This window comes from Lichenostomus cassidix, chromosome 2 (genome assembly GCF_008360975.1).
Source record: "Lichenostomus cassidix isolate B80296 chromosome 2, HeHo_3.0, whole genome shotgun sequence".
Taxonomy (NCBI): domain Eukaryota; kingdom Metazoa; phylum Chordata; class Aves; order Passeriformes; family Meliphagidae; genus Lichenostomus; species Lichenostomus cassidix.
This window is the reverse complement of record NC_139482.1, coordinates 31,246,548-31,264,252: the sequence shown is the minus strand read 5'-3', so window position 1 is coordinate 31,264,252 and position 17,705 is coordinate 31,246,548. Positions and strand designations below refer to the sequence as shown.

Below are 17,705 nucleotides of genomic sequence, written 5' to 3'. Positions count from 1 at the left end.
AACACAGAGCACCTAAGTGTTACATTAAGTATTGTGTTTTTGTGAGGCAAATCTCCTGCTCCAGCTGACTCTGAAAAATATTTCTCTCCTTTTGCTTTAACTATGCGGTAGATTGAGAAAGCAGCATGTTTTATTGAAAGCTTAGAATGAAACTGCCAGGAGTAAAGCTATTCCTGCCAGAACCTATTTACCTGACTTCTTGATTTTCAGATTGAAAGTCCAAACATAAGTTGTCCTCCTGCTTTTGCTTTATAAATGTTCTTAGTTTCTCTTTGATTCACTGGAATAGCCTTTAAAAAATAGCTGGCATTGCTGAAGTCAATTCCTGAGCTGTGCTTCTGCTATGGGCCCCACTGGATGTTCCACCTGGTTCCTGCAGCAATTGGAAGACATGCTTTACATGGTGTTCTGTAGTGCAACACCAGAATAATTCGGGTTTAAACAGTTGCTAAATAGTTAAAGCTACATTTAAACATGCAGATGTAGTGTAGATTTTGTCGATTTAGACTTAGATTTAGATTTAGATTTTGTTGGCCTGCTGTGGCTCATCTCAATGTATGATGAGTACATGGCATCTGCCTGAACTGTACTTGTGGTTTCACCAACATGCCCCTTTTACTATAAGCAGAGACTGTAGTGACAGGAAGTTTTGTATGTGCAAACACCAACTCAAGCCCAAACCGCAGTCACAAGGTGCCTTGATACTTTCTTCATCTCCAGAAGAGGAGTGCAACATATTGCCCTTGGACTGACAGGTATTTATGAAAAAGTCCTCTGAAAAGTTGATGCCTCCATTTCAAAAAGCATCATTTAAATGACATCCTTGCCATTGCTCCATTCCCCCACCCTAACTTTCCCTTGGGGTTTACCTGCTATAGTAGCAGCTCCCTTCCAAAAGACTTGCTTTGCTTTTATTTTATCTGGGTCCCATGAAGGTTATGAGTAATGATGGTGTTTCTCTAATTGCCTCTGGGAGTCACTCACCTTTCTCTAATGAGCTGTAACTTAGAAAAGCTGTCAACTAAGTTAAAACTAAAATATCCTGTTGACAGCAGGCCTGAATTGTTCCCAGACTAGATGTTTTAGTCTCGGGAAGATAGAGATTAAAAAGAACATGGTACAGTGTTTATCATGTTAAAGTTGTTAAAAGAGGGGTTGCAGCTCAAAAGGTGAACATGGTTTCCATTCAGGGACAGCCTACAACCATATTACAGCTACTGCAATAACTTCTTGAAAGGCCAGATGAAAAAGTCTCTTTTAATTCTTACACTTTGCCTACCTAATTGTGTCGTTATACATCATGCTAATCACAGACACACAATATTCTGAGATGGAAGGAACCCACAATACAGCTGTTCTCAAATGCTTCCTTTACTCTTGGAGTGTCTCCCCAAGAGCTTTATAAGTATTACGACCCAGCAAATGAAACATTCAGAATTCTTTATATCTGTTTATTTATAATTGGCAACTTTCAGTTAAGGTGGAAGAAGAAAACAGGATAAAGATGATTTTTATGGTGGTTTTTTTTTTGTTAATTGGTTGGTTGGTTTGTGGGTTTGGGGTGGTTTTTGGTTGGTTGGTTCATTCATGTTTTTTTGTGGGGATTAGGTTGTGGGGTTGTTTTTTTAATTGCAGTTGTGCAGATTACTTGATCCAGGTTGCCAGTGTGTGGTAACTACTAACCCTATTCTGCGTGTCTAAGAGCCACAGAAAAATTCTAGAAGTTAATTTTGGTGAAATTTATAGCCTCTGGAATAGTCTTTAAGCTTCTGAACCTCAGTTAGATTAGAGCTGCTGGTTTACTACAGTGCAGACCTTGTTCAGACACACTTAACAGTTATTTAAAGGTAGAAAGTATACTTTATGATTAGGACACCAGGCTGGTATGAAATTTAAAGTCACAGTGACAAATGCCAACAATCCATCACCCTTCCTAAGCTTCTTGGTGCTGTGCATTGAGTCACAACGCTTTAGTGCAACTCTTGATGCAACTTAGCTACCTAATATAGTCTCTGAACTAGGAGATCAAACAAGTTTGTTTCTTACCTTCCATGGAAACCACAAAGATAGAGGCTCCTTCTTGTGCTGAGTAGTCATACCCTTCTTTGGTCTTTTGGTAACATTTGCAGTCAAGCACACCTTATCCAAAGGCCAGTTGTTCCTGCTCTGCATTACAGCTTTAAAAAAAAAAAAAGGTTCTTTCAATAATGTAATATCTAGACAGTAATTTTAATGTCAGAACTGTCAACCTCCCCATCTTGGGCCATCATGCTCAAGCCTGAGACTGTGTGGGGTCTGCCCTTCTCCAGAGAATGATGGCAGCCCAGCCAGTGTCCTGTGAGGAGCTCCTGGACACCTTTCTGCTAAGTGAGTAAAGGATTTATCTCAGTGCTCTTGGTGACTGTGCAGAATTTGAGCTACACTGTTACCAAGTGATCCTGTGGCTTCACTGTGGTGTTCAGAATAAACACGAGCATACGTTCACAGAGTCACACAATATTCTGAGTTGGAAGGGACGAACAATGATCATCAAGTTCAACTCCTAAATAGACTATCCATATGGGGATTGAACCCACAAACCTTGGTGTTATTAGCACCATGCTCTAACCAACTCAGCTAATATGCTGTGATCATGACAAGAAGATTTATTGCTTATTCACTGTGCCGCTAAAGGTTTTCTATCCCCTACTGTGGCAACAACTACACAAAGAGGACTGGGAGACTGATCTAGTTTCCTTCTTAGCTTGGTAACTGTTAAGGAAGAAAACAGAATGGTACCATGACATATGAACAGAATTAGTTAAATAATAACAGTAGAAAAACTTGCACTCTTAAACCTTTTTTAAACTATAAAATTCAAACTTTTATTTCCTTAGCTGCTCTGTCTTCACACATCTGAGTAGCCTGAAGACCAGTTTGGATTGTTCCTCCTGATTTCAAGAGATAGTTACTCTGATATTAAGGTGATTTTTATCTTTTTATTTAAACTCTAGTTAACTTTCCAATAGCTTCACAAACATAGCTAAGACCAATAATTAAAGAAAAATGTCTGGCATTAAAAACATATGCTTGGTGCCCTACAACTATCACTGCTGCCCTGTCAGAAAGGACTGAGGATGAAACAAGCCAGAAAGCTTCACCACTGCTGGCAGCACAAGGTCCTGTGTCCAGATGTCAACTTCTTGGCATCACATGAGAAGATCAGTAACCCTGAAAGAGAAGCATCAATAGCTTCTGCCTTAACTGTATGTGAACTGCTTTTTTTAGACAAAATAAACTACAGATTTCAAGTGTAGAGAGTCCTTTTGTCTACAGAGAAAGTACATTGCTGAAGTCACCAGAAAGAATAAGCTTATGGAAGTATAAAGGAATTGTTTCAGTGGAATTTGTTGTTTCCCTGATGTAAGTATGTCTGAAATCAGTTGGAGAAGGTGATCAGCATGAGGTGAGTTGCTGGCAGCAGAAAATGTGAGTATGCTCTGTCTTGTAAAATCTGCTGTCTTGGGGAGAAACCTGAAAATCACCATGAGGCATGTTAACACACCTTCAGAAACTGCCAGAATTTGCTAATGGCTGATGGCTTCTTAAATACAAATTGTCTGATGCCATCTTCATTGATGCATTTAAACTTCCAGTAAGCCAGAGCAAAGTGCAAATCTGGGACACAAAAGAGTCTGACAGAGGCTCTGAATAATGGCATGATGCAGCATACATTGCCATGAGGTATCAAAAGAATTTCCAAAAACAATGTCTAACCACTGTTGGTGACAGGCTAAGGGAAAAGGAATCCCACAAGATGCTGAACATGCCCAGTACTTGGGACAAAGGGAGGTGACGAAGCCTCCGCTTCAGCAAAGTGCTTGGCATTTCTACAAAACCCACTTCAAAGAAAAACTGACTTTCATTAGAACAAAATTTGGAAGAAAAATGAATGGGACAAAGCTGCTGGGCTTAAGTCACTGGAATAGTTAGTAGTGCATAGTAGCTAAACCCTGTCACTGTGGGGTACTTACCAGTGGGCAAAGCTGTGTGTGGATGGATATGCTGGCTCAGCCCACGTGTCTGGCACAACATCACAGAAGAGTGTGCTTTGCAGCTCTTCCATGTGAGAAGAAAAAATCAGCTCCCTCTTTGGAGAATAATAAAAAGCTTACATAAAGAATAACTATTCTTTCATTCCCAAAAAAAGCCACATAAAACCCTGAAATATATAGAAGAGCAACAGTAAAGTTAATAAGTAATTTGCCTTCAGCCCAAGGTCCAGCTGTTTTAAAAGACCTGTGGATCTCTCAAAGGGAGAGGTTTACCATCTTACACTCTTCAAGGCAAGTAAGGGCATATAGTCTCCAGGCAATTGTCTTCCTGCATGATTTTTGCTGTTAAACTTCCCAGGAAGCATCTCCAGAATATCATCCAGGACATTCTTAACCTGTCCAGGACAATACAACAGAGCCAATAGAAATCCCAACAATCAATTCTTTCTGACTCTTCTACTTTCAAGTCTGATTTCTTCAGAAGAGCACAAATATCTCATTTTCTTAGATAAAAAACAGAGATGCTCCCTCCCTCACCTTTGCTGCTTTTTTTGGCAGTACTATTGAGAGGAATTATTGCAAACCACTTAAGACTTAGCAGCTTCTATTTAGCTTTACATTTTCAGGTAGCATTGACCCTTGAAGCCTACAAAACACGTTGTCCCTGGACTTGGGATGACTGCTATTACTAGGATGGACCCCAGAACTGTCTTGATTTTGAGTCAAGTGTGGTCAGTAATTTATATTTCTCCGGTACCTAATAGCTTCCATCACCCCCTCCACCACCCACAGTCCTTGCTGTCTCAGGCATTAGGAAAAACAGCACAGGCACAGGCACAAACATGTCTCACCCCCAAAAGAGCCTCTCTCCCTGCAAGCTTGCTCTGGAACTGAGACAGAACATAAATGAAGAACAACTCATAACAGTACTAATGGGCAGGTATTGAAATCACAACATTAATGCAGCTCAGCCTCTGTTCCAGCCCTAGTTTTGGCAGACTTAATGATGAATGCCATATATTATAGTCCAGACTCCCTAAAGTGGATAGGAACTGAGTGTGAAAAGCACAAGCTCCCCCCAGGAGATGAAGCAATGTTTGGCTACTTGCATGCAGAGCTGTCACATTTCCTCCTGCAAAACCTCTATGATCTGATAGTGATAAGAGGGAAAAAAATAAAAACGAGTGCTCAGAGGGAAACGAGCAAGTAAAGAAAGGGATGGAAAGATGCAGAACCAGAGTGGCAGTCACAGGGTACTTTAATTAACTGTGGTAAGGATAAGGAGCTGAAGGCTCAGTCTCATCATATGCCAGGCTTTGTGGCATCAGGACATAGCTTCTCAGATCTACGCTCAAAGGAAGATATAGAAGATGGCGAGATCTGAAAGCAGAACTAGCTGAGATTTGTGATTGCATTTTACTTCCGTGCTCCTTTATTCATTTAACCTCTTAAGCACAGCACCCGTGATGTTCCATGCTTAAAACCCATTCTTTTACATTTTTCTGGAATGAGTTTGGCTGTACTAATGTATCCATGTGTGTCTTGACTATGAACAGAACTACAATGTCCCGGTTAACTCCATATTAAGTGACAAACCCTATCCTTGTATTAGGGTTGGTCCCTTTAACCCAGCATCTGATAGTTTATCTGTATTAATGTTCTGCTAAACTCCAGGTTCTGTGGTGAGGTGCTGAGGCTAACAGATGGTCAGACAGCCTCCTTGGCCAGATTTCACCTCTTCAGACTATCAGAAAACTAAAACTCTCTGAAAACCTCCACTTCTGTTACTGCTTGCAAGGAAAGTCTCTTGGAGCAGCCACAAGGCTTCTGCTCAGATCAAGTGCCCAGGAAGGGAAGCAGTAGGAGAACGCTGTGCTTAGCTGCTCTTCTTGGTGTGGAAAGCCTGCACACCTCTGCTAAGCTGCGCTGTGCTGTGCATGCAGCAGAAAACGTCAGGACTGCAGGCTAGGAGGGACTTGGTATGCTTGGCACAGGTGGGAAGGAATAGGAAAGCAGCCCTAAGGGGTTTTATCATGCAGGAGATGGAAACAAAGGACAGAGGTCAAGACTGAACCCACCAATTCAACCAACCATGCCCTTTACTTAGTAAGTTATTGTTGCTGCACTTACAAAAGCATATTAAAAAAAAAGAAGTGAGATAGATCCATACCTTGTTTCCTACCCCACAATTAATTCAGTGTGAAAAAGAAATGATCTGTATAACAGGTTAGGTGTTCCTCTGGTCCAAATCCCTTTGGTCCAAATATCTCCCTAGTGTTGTACACCTTGGCCAGCCTGGTGCAATATCATAACCATTAACTCTCATCTGATATTTTCTAATTTGATGGCTTTTTTTTTCCTCCTAGAAATAAAGTCTATTGCTGAAATAACACAGCAAGATAGATATTCCACCTGTCATTACCAACACTGACAACACACTGGATGAAGAACTTCACCTTTTTCTCTGCAGACTGGCCTGATCCCTCTCCCATTTGTACATGTGTTGCATTTCCAAAGGAGTTTCCAAGAGATTATCTGATGTTGTCAAGAATCCCATCTCAGCATTGGGATGCTGTCCATGCAGTACAGGGCTTTCAGATGGAGGCATTTCATCTATGTCTTTATGGTATCCATCATAATCCAAATTTGCTGGGGCTGAGAAACATGGTGCCAGTTCCTCTTCAAGCTGCAGTAAAAGAATCAATAATGTTATTGATAATGCTGACACAAGTTCTTGAAACATTCTTCTGTATCTATGAGATTTTGGAAATTGTTTCAAGACTGCGGACATGACACCTGCGCTTTCTGATACAATGGAACAGAGTTACCCAAGAATTCCCAGCATGGTAACTCTTTGCATAATTCCCACACATCCCCATTTTCTGCAGGATTGAAATACAGTTGCTTCCTTCATGAGGATGTTTTGTGTTTATTTTATGGACTGCCACTACTGAGGCAAGTGTATTTGAAGTACTGAATGTCTGCATCCCCTCAACAGCCAAGCAAGTATGATTATGCCATTTTGCAGATGAGTCTGAGAGAGGAGACAGTCACACAGAATACCTGTGGGAGAGGAAGGACTGGGGCCTCAACTCACCTCAACCCTGTCATGTATTATCATGAGCCACAGCATCAGTTCTATTCAGTGTGTCACTAATTTGGGGCTTTGCACAAACACACTGCATTCGTAACAACTTTAAAGAGGTCACAGGGAGAGACAGGTTCATAAGACAGGCAAATGGAGTGTGAAACTGGGGTATCACACGTCAGAATATGAGCAACTTGTCAGAAACAGTGATCCCAATCCAATTCCCACAGAAATGGTTGCCAGTGAGGACATTTCTTTATGTGTCGATGTCCCTTCTGTTCTCTTTTGCCTGGCTGTTAGCAGCCAGGAGCTGGAACAGAAAAGAAAATCAAGCTATTGTACTTCATCTCTCCAAGTGCAGGAGTCTTGCATGGGATTTTGTGCTGCTGCTTTGGCCTCAATGAGATACACAAAGGTGATGATTTTAAGAGAAGAAAAAATTAAGGTCTCAATCAGCTCAATACTGAGCCAAGTACTATTAACTTCACTGTTCCTATAGAGCAGGAAAATCTGACAGGATGTTTAAGATAAGACTTGGGACTTTGGAGCAGATCAAGATTTATGTAGGTGGACAGAACTTTGTTGAGATGTACTCTCAGTGGGCTGACCTCCTAAATAAAATAAAAAGTGATAAATAAAATAGGAATGAAAGCTGTAGCAATCACATTTATTTTCCAGACTTCCCCATCTCCTGTGCTATAAGAACGTCATTGGATTCAAAGAATTTCTCTGAACTTATTGTCACAGAGCTGTCTGCAATTTAAACTAGACTTGACGTTGTTTTTGCTGAAAAATATTTCTAGCTCTAAGTGGTACTTGTCACAAAAGCTATTTCTTCCTAATGCAGGGTCCACTCCACAAAATCACAATAACATTTAACAGCTTTTGGCATTTAGAATAGTCTACAACAAGCTACTGCTCAAAATAACACCAGTAAGCACTTATTTCTGAAGTCATTTTAGTTCTGCAACCAGCCATTTACCTGTGCCTGAACTTGCACCACTAACCTCACCCACAATGAGCTATATCTTAAGATGCCACTTTGAAGTAGTGCTGAGGTTTTGAAAAAAGCCCTGTTATTTTCCTTGAGTAGAAGATCAATTCTGTCAGAAAATCTGTACTTACCAGTCTCTCTGCTGGCACTTAAGTCAGGTTTTACTGCATCCATGGGAGTCATGTGCACAGAGGGAGGCTGTGGGAACTGGGGTATGTAGCAGGAACTTGTTGCCCTTCTGTCTTTATGTCTAACACCAGGCAAAGTCTATCAAAGCTGACGCACAGTGGGTTATTCTAAAGGACCTCGTGGAATGAAATTATAGCTCAAAGAACTCATCATAAGGCAACTAGGTAAAAAGAGAAAGTAATCTCCCCAGTGAACACAAAACCCCGCCACTGATGAAAGGCCATCCTGTTTACATTCGTTTGGCTGCCAGTCACTGAATGATGTTCTGGTTTTGATGGTAATTCTGGGCTTTAACTTCTTCCAATTACAGCAAGAAGCTCAGAAAGATATCTGACTGTTTGAAATGCCAGTGGATCCACGCTCAGGGTTGGGTCCCTAAACTTTCCAAAGGCCATACAAATAGCAGTGATTCTGTTCAGGTTTCACCACCTATACTTATTTTGCAATTATTTGAATGAAAGTTCAGGCTTGTGAAGGTTAATGGACTACCTAAAGTAGTAAAGCAGTAATTCTTTACTTATCCATGGGCTAGAGGCAGAGCTGGAGCCGGCAGGATGAGCTTCCCACCATGCCCCTGTGACCTCAGCTGTCATGTGGAGAAATCAGCCTCTTTCGAGGTCGGGAGTACAGTGGTGTTTAGCCTTTCCATCACCATGGCAACTTACTCTTGGGCATCTTCTTCTGAGCAGTTACTTCCAATTGCCTTCATCTGAGTGTGGCTCTTTGACATATGAAAACCTGCTTGTTTGGGACCAAGGAGACACCAGCCTGCTCCTCTCACTCACAGCCCAAAGGCAGGATTCAGCCCACTGCCAGGGGTGAAAGGGGCACTTTCCCCAGCTTAGCCAGGCTCCACGAATGGCCTGCTCACACATAACATGGTATTTTTTTCCCCCCTCATAAATAAGCTTTTTACCTTTGGACAACAAAAAATAACAAGTCTGGAAAGGGTGCTTGAACAGTCTCTTGGCTGTTTTTAGCAGATTGTGTACAATCAGTTCTCTAAAGTGCCTTCAGCAGCTAAGGAGAAGCAGACAGGCTTTTAAAATATTATATATATATATATATAAAATACATATATATATATATGTACACACCTCTGTATAAACATCCACATTTGATATAACTGTGTGTATATGAAAGCAGATTAAAGTAGTTTCCATGCAAAACTTCTTATAACTAAAGTTAAAGCAACGTTTCCTTTTTGTAGCCTCAAAAATTCTAGCATTTGCTGCTGATTAGAAGCAACTTCGGCAATCTGGCACTTTGGAGTCATGGATGCTCCACATACACTGCTGTCCAGGATGAAAACTCAATAATGAAATCTGAATGATTCAGTATATGTCAGCTGGCAATAACCTGACAAAGCTACAGAAACAGATGTGTGAGAGGGTAGTGGAAAATTAAAAACAGTCTTACAAGCTATTTTTCCTATTTCAGACAGAGAAAGGTGCAAGGAAATGTATAATATTTCCCATCTGGGTTTGGTTTTTTTTTGAGGAAGAAAATGTGCAAACAGTAAGTGTAAGTTCTGAGGGTAGTGCCATCATTTTGGACTGCTGAAACTGGTGAGTCTATCAGTACCATCAGTTAAAATGCAGTTCCATAAAAGATACTTCCCCATGCCAGCCCAAACCTTTCTAAATGTAAACACCTTAAAATAGTTTTCCCAGGAAAATGGAGACCTAAGTGTATCCAATGTCATTGAGCTCACTAAACAAGCAGTGTTATGAAGTAGTGAATTCAAGTTACCAGTTAATGGTACTTGCAAAAGTAAACAAGCTGTATGCCAACTCGCAAACCCTTTCAGCCAAAATCTGCTCACAATAAATCATTGTCAAATTGATTCCCCCACAGCCAGACAAGACCTTGCTACAGGTGGGCCCACATAGATGAGAAAGCCTGTGGTCCTCTCTTTGCCTTAGGTTGAACATAATTTATACATATGCAAGAGCTTTAGGCATGTATGAAATTCTCACCAGGAGTGGGCTGATGAATTCTTGCAGACAGTTCCAGCAGAGCCTGCAGTCCCAGGCACCTGTGACGTGGCCACCTTACATGATCTCACTGAGGAGGTAAGGCAAGTCTTCCCGTGGAATCCGCCTGGGGAATAGAATGCATCACTGAATAGAACAAGTCAGCTGCTTAAAGAACAAACCAAAGCTGTTCAGAAAAAATGCTGTTAAAAGACACAGCAGAAATCCAACTATTTCCTTTCAGAAAGCTTAATGGTTATACATTTGCATTTCTGGGTTTGGTTTGTTCAGCAAATAACATTGAAACCAGATTTATTTCAGTGAGGGGTATCTGAGCAAAACCAGCAAATTTGTGACTAAAATTCAGTAATGGTGTAAAATGTATTATCCGAGATTAATCTTTTCTACCTTAACCCCTACAAAAAAATTGAAGAGAAAACCACATTTTCAAAACACCACATGATATGAGAGAACATAACTTCATGAACAAATGCATATATTTTCCCATACAGACCTTTAAAAACATAATTCTTGTGAGTGACAGGAAGGTAACCTACTGTGCCTTTCTTGGAAGAGAAATAAAAAACTTGTATCTGATTGCAGTCTTTTATATCTCCTCACTAGGGAACATTTAGTTACTGAAATTCTACATTATTTGAATTTGGGAAGTATTCAAGAACTTTGGTAAAAATTGAATTATTATTAATCCCGTTACTGCCACATCATATAAGCACTAAGTTTATTGTAGAATTCTAGTCATAATGCCACAGATAAAGCATGTGGTTAAGGGTGGTAAAACATTTTATGCAAGGAACCACTCTCTTTCTCCTTTATTTGGCTTCACAGCATTTGAAGCTTCTTTTTGCTCCCCTTTGGTTGGCAAAATATGCCAGTTTGTGATGAAACCTTTGCAGACAGGAACCTTTATGCCCTTGGGGGCAGTATTTGCCTCCCAACAGTTCAAGTAAAAACTTAATTATAGGCTTTAAATATTGCATGATGTGACAGAACAGAACAAGTAAAATAGCTGCAGCTATTCCAGCCTGCTTGGTACATAAACTTGTATGCAGCAATTTGATTATGTGAAATGCTAATCCATCTTTATTTTAAACTGGTTCAAAGAAAATGGAAAAAGAATAAAAAAAAAAAAATAAAGCCACTGGAATATAATATGCAATGCTACATGTTTGTGATGAGAAGGCTGAACAGAGAATTCCTGTGAAAAATGGCAACAACTTGGATTTAGAACAAAACGTTCTTGCAGTTAGAATAAACCTGATTTTCTCTTAGTCGGCAACAAAAAGTCATTTAATGTTTTTCTAATTTCATATATATTTATCTCAAGAAATTGCTTTTTCCTTTGTCTTTTAGAAGAGTATATCAATATTCTAATGCATTACAAGCTCATTCAGCTGCACACTTCTGGGACATTGATTATACTGGGATAATCAAAGCTGGTGATATAAAAGGGACATTTTTGTGAGTGTGAGAAAACTATGGAGTGTGGCTAGCACAGTTTTTCCCATGGGAAGTTTTCTTGTGTTTTTGTAAATAAAGATAAAGTTTGGATGTTTTGGAACAGTGTCCCAGAACTTGGACAGTGCAGGCCTGGCCAATCAGGCCTGGGGGAAGGCTTCTGACTGACCAATCTGGGTGACTTTTGAGAACTTTATAAATGTGATGAAATCAAAACAATAAAGGTCATTCCTTCTTGCCACCGAGAACCGAGGCATTCATTACTCTGCTAGCTGCTCAACAGCGACATCGGAGTTTGCATTAAAAATATTTTTGGCTGTCAGGTTCACATAATTGCCATTGTATTCTATAGAAAGTTGGTCTGTTGTACCCAAAAAACCCACAGAACCATTATTGGGGGGTGGATAATGGAGAGCACAGAATCTACATCCCCCCTTTACAACACTCAACAACTCCATGAACATGGGTGTGGGGAGCAGAAGGTGGAGGGCAAGAGTGGGACAATGAGGCAGGATCAGGCTACCTGTACTTCACATGAGGAGACCTTAAATATTGGAGGTTGGTGTGCTGGGGTTTTTCTTAGCAGCAGAAAAAACTGAGATTCAAAATTAAATATTCCACACTCTAAACTGATGGAAGTTATAATGGAGTTATGGCAATTTCTGCAAGGTGATGGGCTAGCTCAAGTTGCCCTGTTTATGCTTTCTGCTTTCTGATCAATCCCTATTTGTCTTAAGGAAGTTGTCCCCAAAGGATAATAAATGGGAAGATTATATATATATATGTGTGTTTGTGTGTGTGTATAAATATATATATGCATATGTATATATATACACACACACGTGTATATATATATATATATATATATATATATATATATATATATGCATATGTGTGTACACACAAGGTCATAGACGTACATATATATACACAAAGTCACATTTAAAAAAAAAACTATTGTCTTTTTTCTCCCTCCAGTATCTACATTAAAATAAATCCTTATGAAGCCACAGGGTAATGAATCACTAAGCTATACAATGAGAAAGGCCAATAAGCAATATTACCAAGAGGAGAGAAGAAATAATTCTTGCTCTCACAGACCTTTCTAGTATTCCCTGCCATCAGAATCCTCCCTCTCATTAATTAGCAAAATGAATTATCCAGCTTATGAATTGTGGTTTGAAAAGAACAGCTTAAAGCAGCAAGATTTATTAGCAAAGAAAACTAAGGGTTGGAATAAGCTGATTTTATAGACTTGTTTCCTAAATGGGAAACATTATTAAATCATCATAATAAAATTAAGCAATTATTTCACTATGACACGAAGTACCACAAAAGGGAAAAACAGCTTGATGTCCTACTAACTAAATAAAGGGTAGTAGGGGTATGAAGACAAAAAGAAAATGAATTTCTAAGAGTAAATACTAGCTGGGAGATATGGAGAAAAGCATATCATCGAGGGGTAACACTTCTGTCTGTTTTTTTTTGTTTATAAATATCTCTGAAATTTATTTAGGTTACTAAAATGGGAGGATCTATTCAATAATATCCTATACCATTCAGTAACAAATAATTACTGCCTTTTATTTAGGCATTTCACATTCTCACATACAGAACTTACACAAATGACCTCAACTCAGTGTTTAAACTATACAAGTATGAAATATGCTGTAGCTCAGAAAAAAAATCACTCATGTACCCTTAACTTTGACTCAAGGGGAACATTACTGAGAAAGTCACAACAAGGTGGCATCCTTAATACATAATAATGACACATTCAGGAAATGCACCATTATTTATACATGTGACGTGCTGTAAATTGCTTCCATCATCAGAACTAATTGTAGTGATTATTAATGCAGTGTTATGAACTGTCAGAATTGCTGTTTGTAATTACATTTGTGCAAATGCTTCATTACCTGCCTAATGAATTTGGCATATATGCACATGTAAACCCCTGTTTTTGTTAACATAATGAAGGGCATTTTTTTTCCCCCCAGCTACTGATGTGGAACTGGTTTGACCTATATTACAAAGTTCAAGCATCCACAGCCGGAAAAAACCCCCACAACCCCTCACCCCCTTTGATCTGATTTATTTTCATACTCAGCAACAGCATCATATAACACCAGCCACTTAAATAACAGCTTCAGGGAAAGAATAAGGGGAACACCTTACTCAGTACAAACATGGGATTGAGTGGAAACGACCTTGGTGTGTGGTTACCCGACCACTCCTCCTCACCTTCTCGTGGGCCTCCAAAGAGTCGCTGAGGACAGTGACTGTTGCTGAGATCTCTGGTCCTGAGCCTTCCGTTCCAGCCCCCAGGGCCAAACTTCAGTCTCCCAGCAACACGGGTGTGAAAAAGCGCACAGGGTTTAAAAAGGATGCTTTTTAAATTCCCCTCCTCTGGTACACAGCTCAAGGGTATCCTGTCAAAGAAAAAAGGGATAACTTATGCACTAACAACTGGCAGTGTCATCAAGAGCTGTGCTGGCCTCAGCTGCCAAAAGGGAGCACTCGCTAGCCTGGAGTCTGAAGGAGAGTGGGAAACAGGTTTCTTAAGAATCAGAGGCTATCAGGCAGTATTTTCTGCAGCAATTTCCAGATGCAGAAGTGTTCATAATGACATTTTTATTCCCCAATGTCACTTTAGAAAGGAGAACTGCTGTGCTACTGGAACCAACAAAACCAGAGTTTTTACCTAGAACTCTATAAATTTTACTCAGATAACCACTATAGTTTCTTAGCATAAATGATCCACAGATTTTATACGAAGGAGAAAATTTACTAGCTTAAAATTTGTTAAAAAACCTTCAAACTCATTGAAATTTTATACCAGTTCCCAAAGAGTCATGTTTGAAATTGTAGTTTTAATTTTTTTTCTTTTTTTTTTTTTCTTCCCTTATTTATAGTGTTAATAGAGAATTTTGGCAAGATCAGATTCAGCATAGGGCTTCAGCTGGTTTTTAAATTATTTGGCATTTGCCTATAAAACCTGCAGAAATTAATCCTTATTTCTCTGACATTTTTCTGTGTTCCACCCTGTTGTTTAAGAAGTAATGGTCATAACAAAATTATGATTTTGTTTGATATCCTTGAAAACATTAATGTCTGGAAGAAACATCAGAGGGATAAACACTTGTCTTTCAAAAGGAAATAGATTATCCTGAACCGAAAGGTAGCAGTCTGGGCAAAGGTGAAAGATTTTATGTCTCATAAAAAAAACCTCCTTAAATGAGAATGCTGAGTTTAACCATGAGAAATACAACACAAATAAAGCCACAAACCCATGAAATGTATTCCATCTGGATTAGGCATAGTTTGATTTTCTTATTATAATTAAAAAAAAAAACAAACCAAACTTAAATACCTTAACCAGAAATATATTAAAGGCAGTGTCTGCACAGGAATTTGTGGTAAGCCACAAACACCCATGGCTCAGAATAGTGGGTGAGAAAAGAGAGTTTTTTGAACTACAAAGCTTAGAAATTTGTTAATTCAAATATATACACATATATTCTTTCACTAAACACAGACTGAAGTGGGACCGCAATGTATATGAAACACCTTTTCTAAAAACTATGTCTAACTTCCCCAGCTGTCCATTAAAAGTATTATAATATGTTATGAAAAATAGAAAAAAGAACACAGTGCTGTATTCATAGTCAGCTGCTCAGCTACAAAACCACAGCTATTCTTCCTTTCTTACAAATATCTTTTTAAATCAGTCCATACCATCAAAATCAATCAATTTGCAGCTCTGACACAGCTTTTTTGCTTTTTTTTATTCTCTGGCATTGGTTAGTATTCCTTTTTAAAGGAACTCTTACCCTTTTGACATCCCAGCTCTGCCTTCATGTGTGCTGTGCTCAGGGAAGTACATGTGAATGCCTTGCTGGAAGGTGAAAGTGTACAGTTCTGGCTGCCTTCATCACGGTCTGCCTCGCTGACACGAACAGGCTGACGGCTCCAGCACTTCCACTGCTCCAGGGAAGCTGACTCACGCTGGGCTTGAGGATCTAACTACAAATTCCTGGGGTGACAGACAGGGATAACCAGGGATCTGGGGGGAAGGAGGCTACACAAAACCTGTGATGTGCCTGTTCATTCTCATGTCTTCTTTCTCCTTCTTCTTTCCACCCACCAAGCAGAACCTTACACAGGGAAAGGGCAAAAGACAAAACAACAAACAACACATTACCCTTGCTCTTTAATTCCTTTCTTTATGCCTGACTACAGGAATCCATACAGAGGCTGCTGAGCCATTGCCTGAGCACCCAGGTATGTAAATGCCCTTTGTGGGAAAATGGACATGGTCAACCCAAATTTAGAGCAGAGCAAAATTTTTGAGCAACATTGAATGAAAGAGCTTTGACTTTAGAGCATGTACAGGTTTTTTTCATAAGTTCACCACTGGCTAAAGCTGGTGCAGTAAATGCACTTTCTATCTTTGTAAGCATACCTGTGCATGTTAATATTGAATAGTACAAATGTTTGTGTTACTGTCATGCCTTTCCTCCTGCCCAGCACTGATGGGAAACACAGAGGTAGTGCAGGGCACAGAGGGCTTGAACCCCGCAGCAGTCAGGTTAGCTTGGAATCACAATGGTGCCAAAGTCCTCCAACAGAATGGCCATCAATGCTACCACTTCTCCCCACAGTGGAAGGAGTAATTAAAGCAAACAAATGGAAAAAAACATAGCTTGCTTTTACCTGGTCAAAACCATAGGGAGCAGCATGGAAATTAGCCAGCATGCCTGTAGGAGGTTCACTGGTAATTTTAATTGAATTTTCTAGTATTCCTTGGGGAATGATGTGCACTTCTGGCATTGAAGCTGGCTCAGCACTGATAAATACACAGAAATCAGGATGAGGTACTGTATTGCTCAAGGAGTTTGTCCAAGGTTTTGAACCACTTGGCTACTTAGATGAATATTCTGTTGAAAAACAGCCAATATGGTTATTGTACAAAACCATCTTAATTTGTTATCCTTAAGACATTGTCATTGAGACTTTATAATGGGAAACACTTAAGTCATCGTCATTTCTTAGTATGTGTTGAGGTTTCACTGTTAGCTTCTAAAATTTCAGGCCTTGACTCTGAAGCTAATGAAAATATTATAAACTCAAGGTTAACCTGATCTGTGGTTGTGAGTGTTATCACATACAAAGACAAGCATAACTCAGAAGACACCTGGACTCTACTTAAGTTCCCTGTAGAACTGGGACCGAAGACTAAACATGTTCAATACATACCAGGAGCAAGAGACAAGAAGTGCTAGACAGAAAAATGGTTACAGATATCCTGCTACTTAGGAAATATGTCTCAGACTACTTCATAGTGTAATAGTCTTTAAAGTTCTAACTATATGAAGAGAGTGGAAAGACATTGATAGATCAGACAAGAGAGTTGTAATGGGAAAATATCTACCTCCAGAATACCTACTGGTGAAAAAGAGGAGTATCAAGAAGGGTTTAAAATGTGGCTGGGCTAAAGATGTTCTAACCACACCATTAGTCCACAGTCCATCTTTCTTTGTTACCATACTAACATTTAAACTCAGATTGCAGCTCATCCATGAGCTCTTCTCTGTCTCTTCAGTGATGTGCTAGAACCTGCTGATTGCACTGGCAATCTCTATGCAGCGCAGGAGGAATTACAGCCAAAGAATACAATATGCCAGCCACACCCTGGCTGCTGCATCACTTTATTATGAGATCTTCTAGGGGGATATTCACACATTGTCCCTTGACTTGTGCAAAAAGGAATAGGGGAATGGAAAGAGAGGGAGACTTTCATATTACGTTGCATGATTGCAGCCTGGCAGCATCTGAATTCTCACATAAGCTGCATCCATCCGATGCAAAGTGACAGAAGAGTCCTTTGCAAAGTGACATGATACCAAAACAATTGAAGTCAGTCTTTCTTCTGCCAGTTTGCCAAC

The 17,705-nt window shown here is 39.7% G+C and overlaps 1 pseudogene; it reads right to left on the bottom strand.

The window, feature by feature from the left end:
- The window catches only part of LOC146441067 (dynein axonemal heavy chain 11-like), a 65,308-nt pseudogene that overhangs the window by 2,290 nt on the left and 45,313 nt on the right, over positions 1 to 17,705 (bottom strand).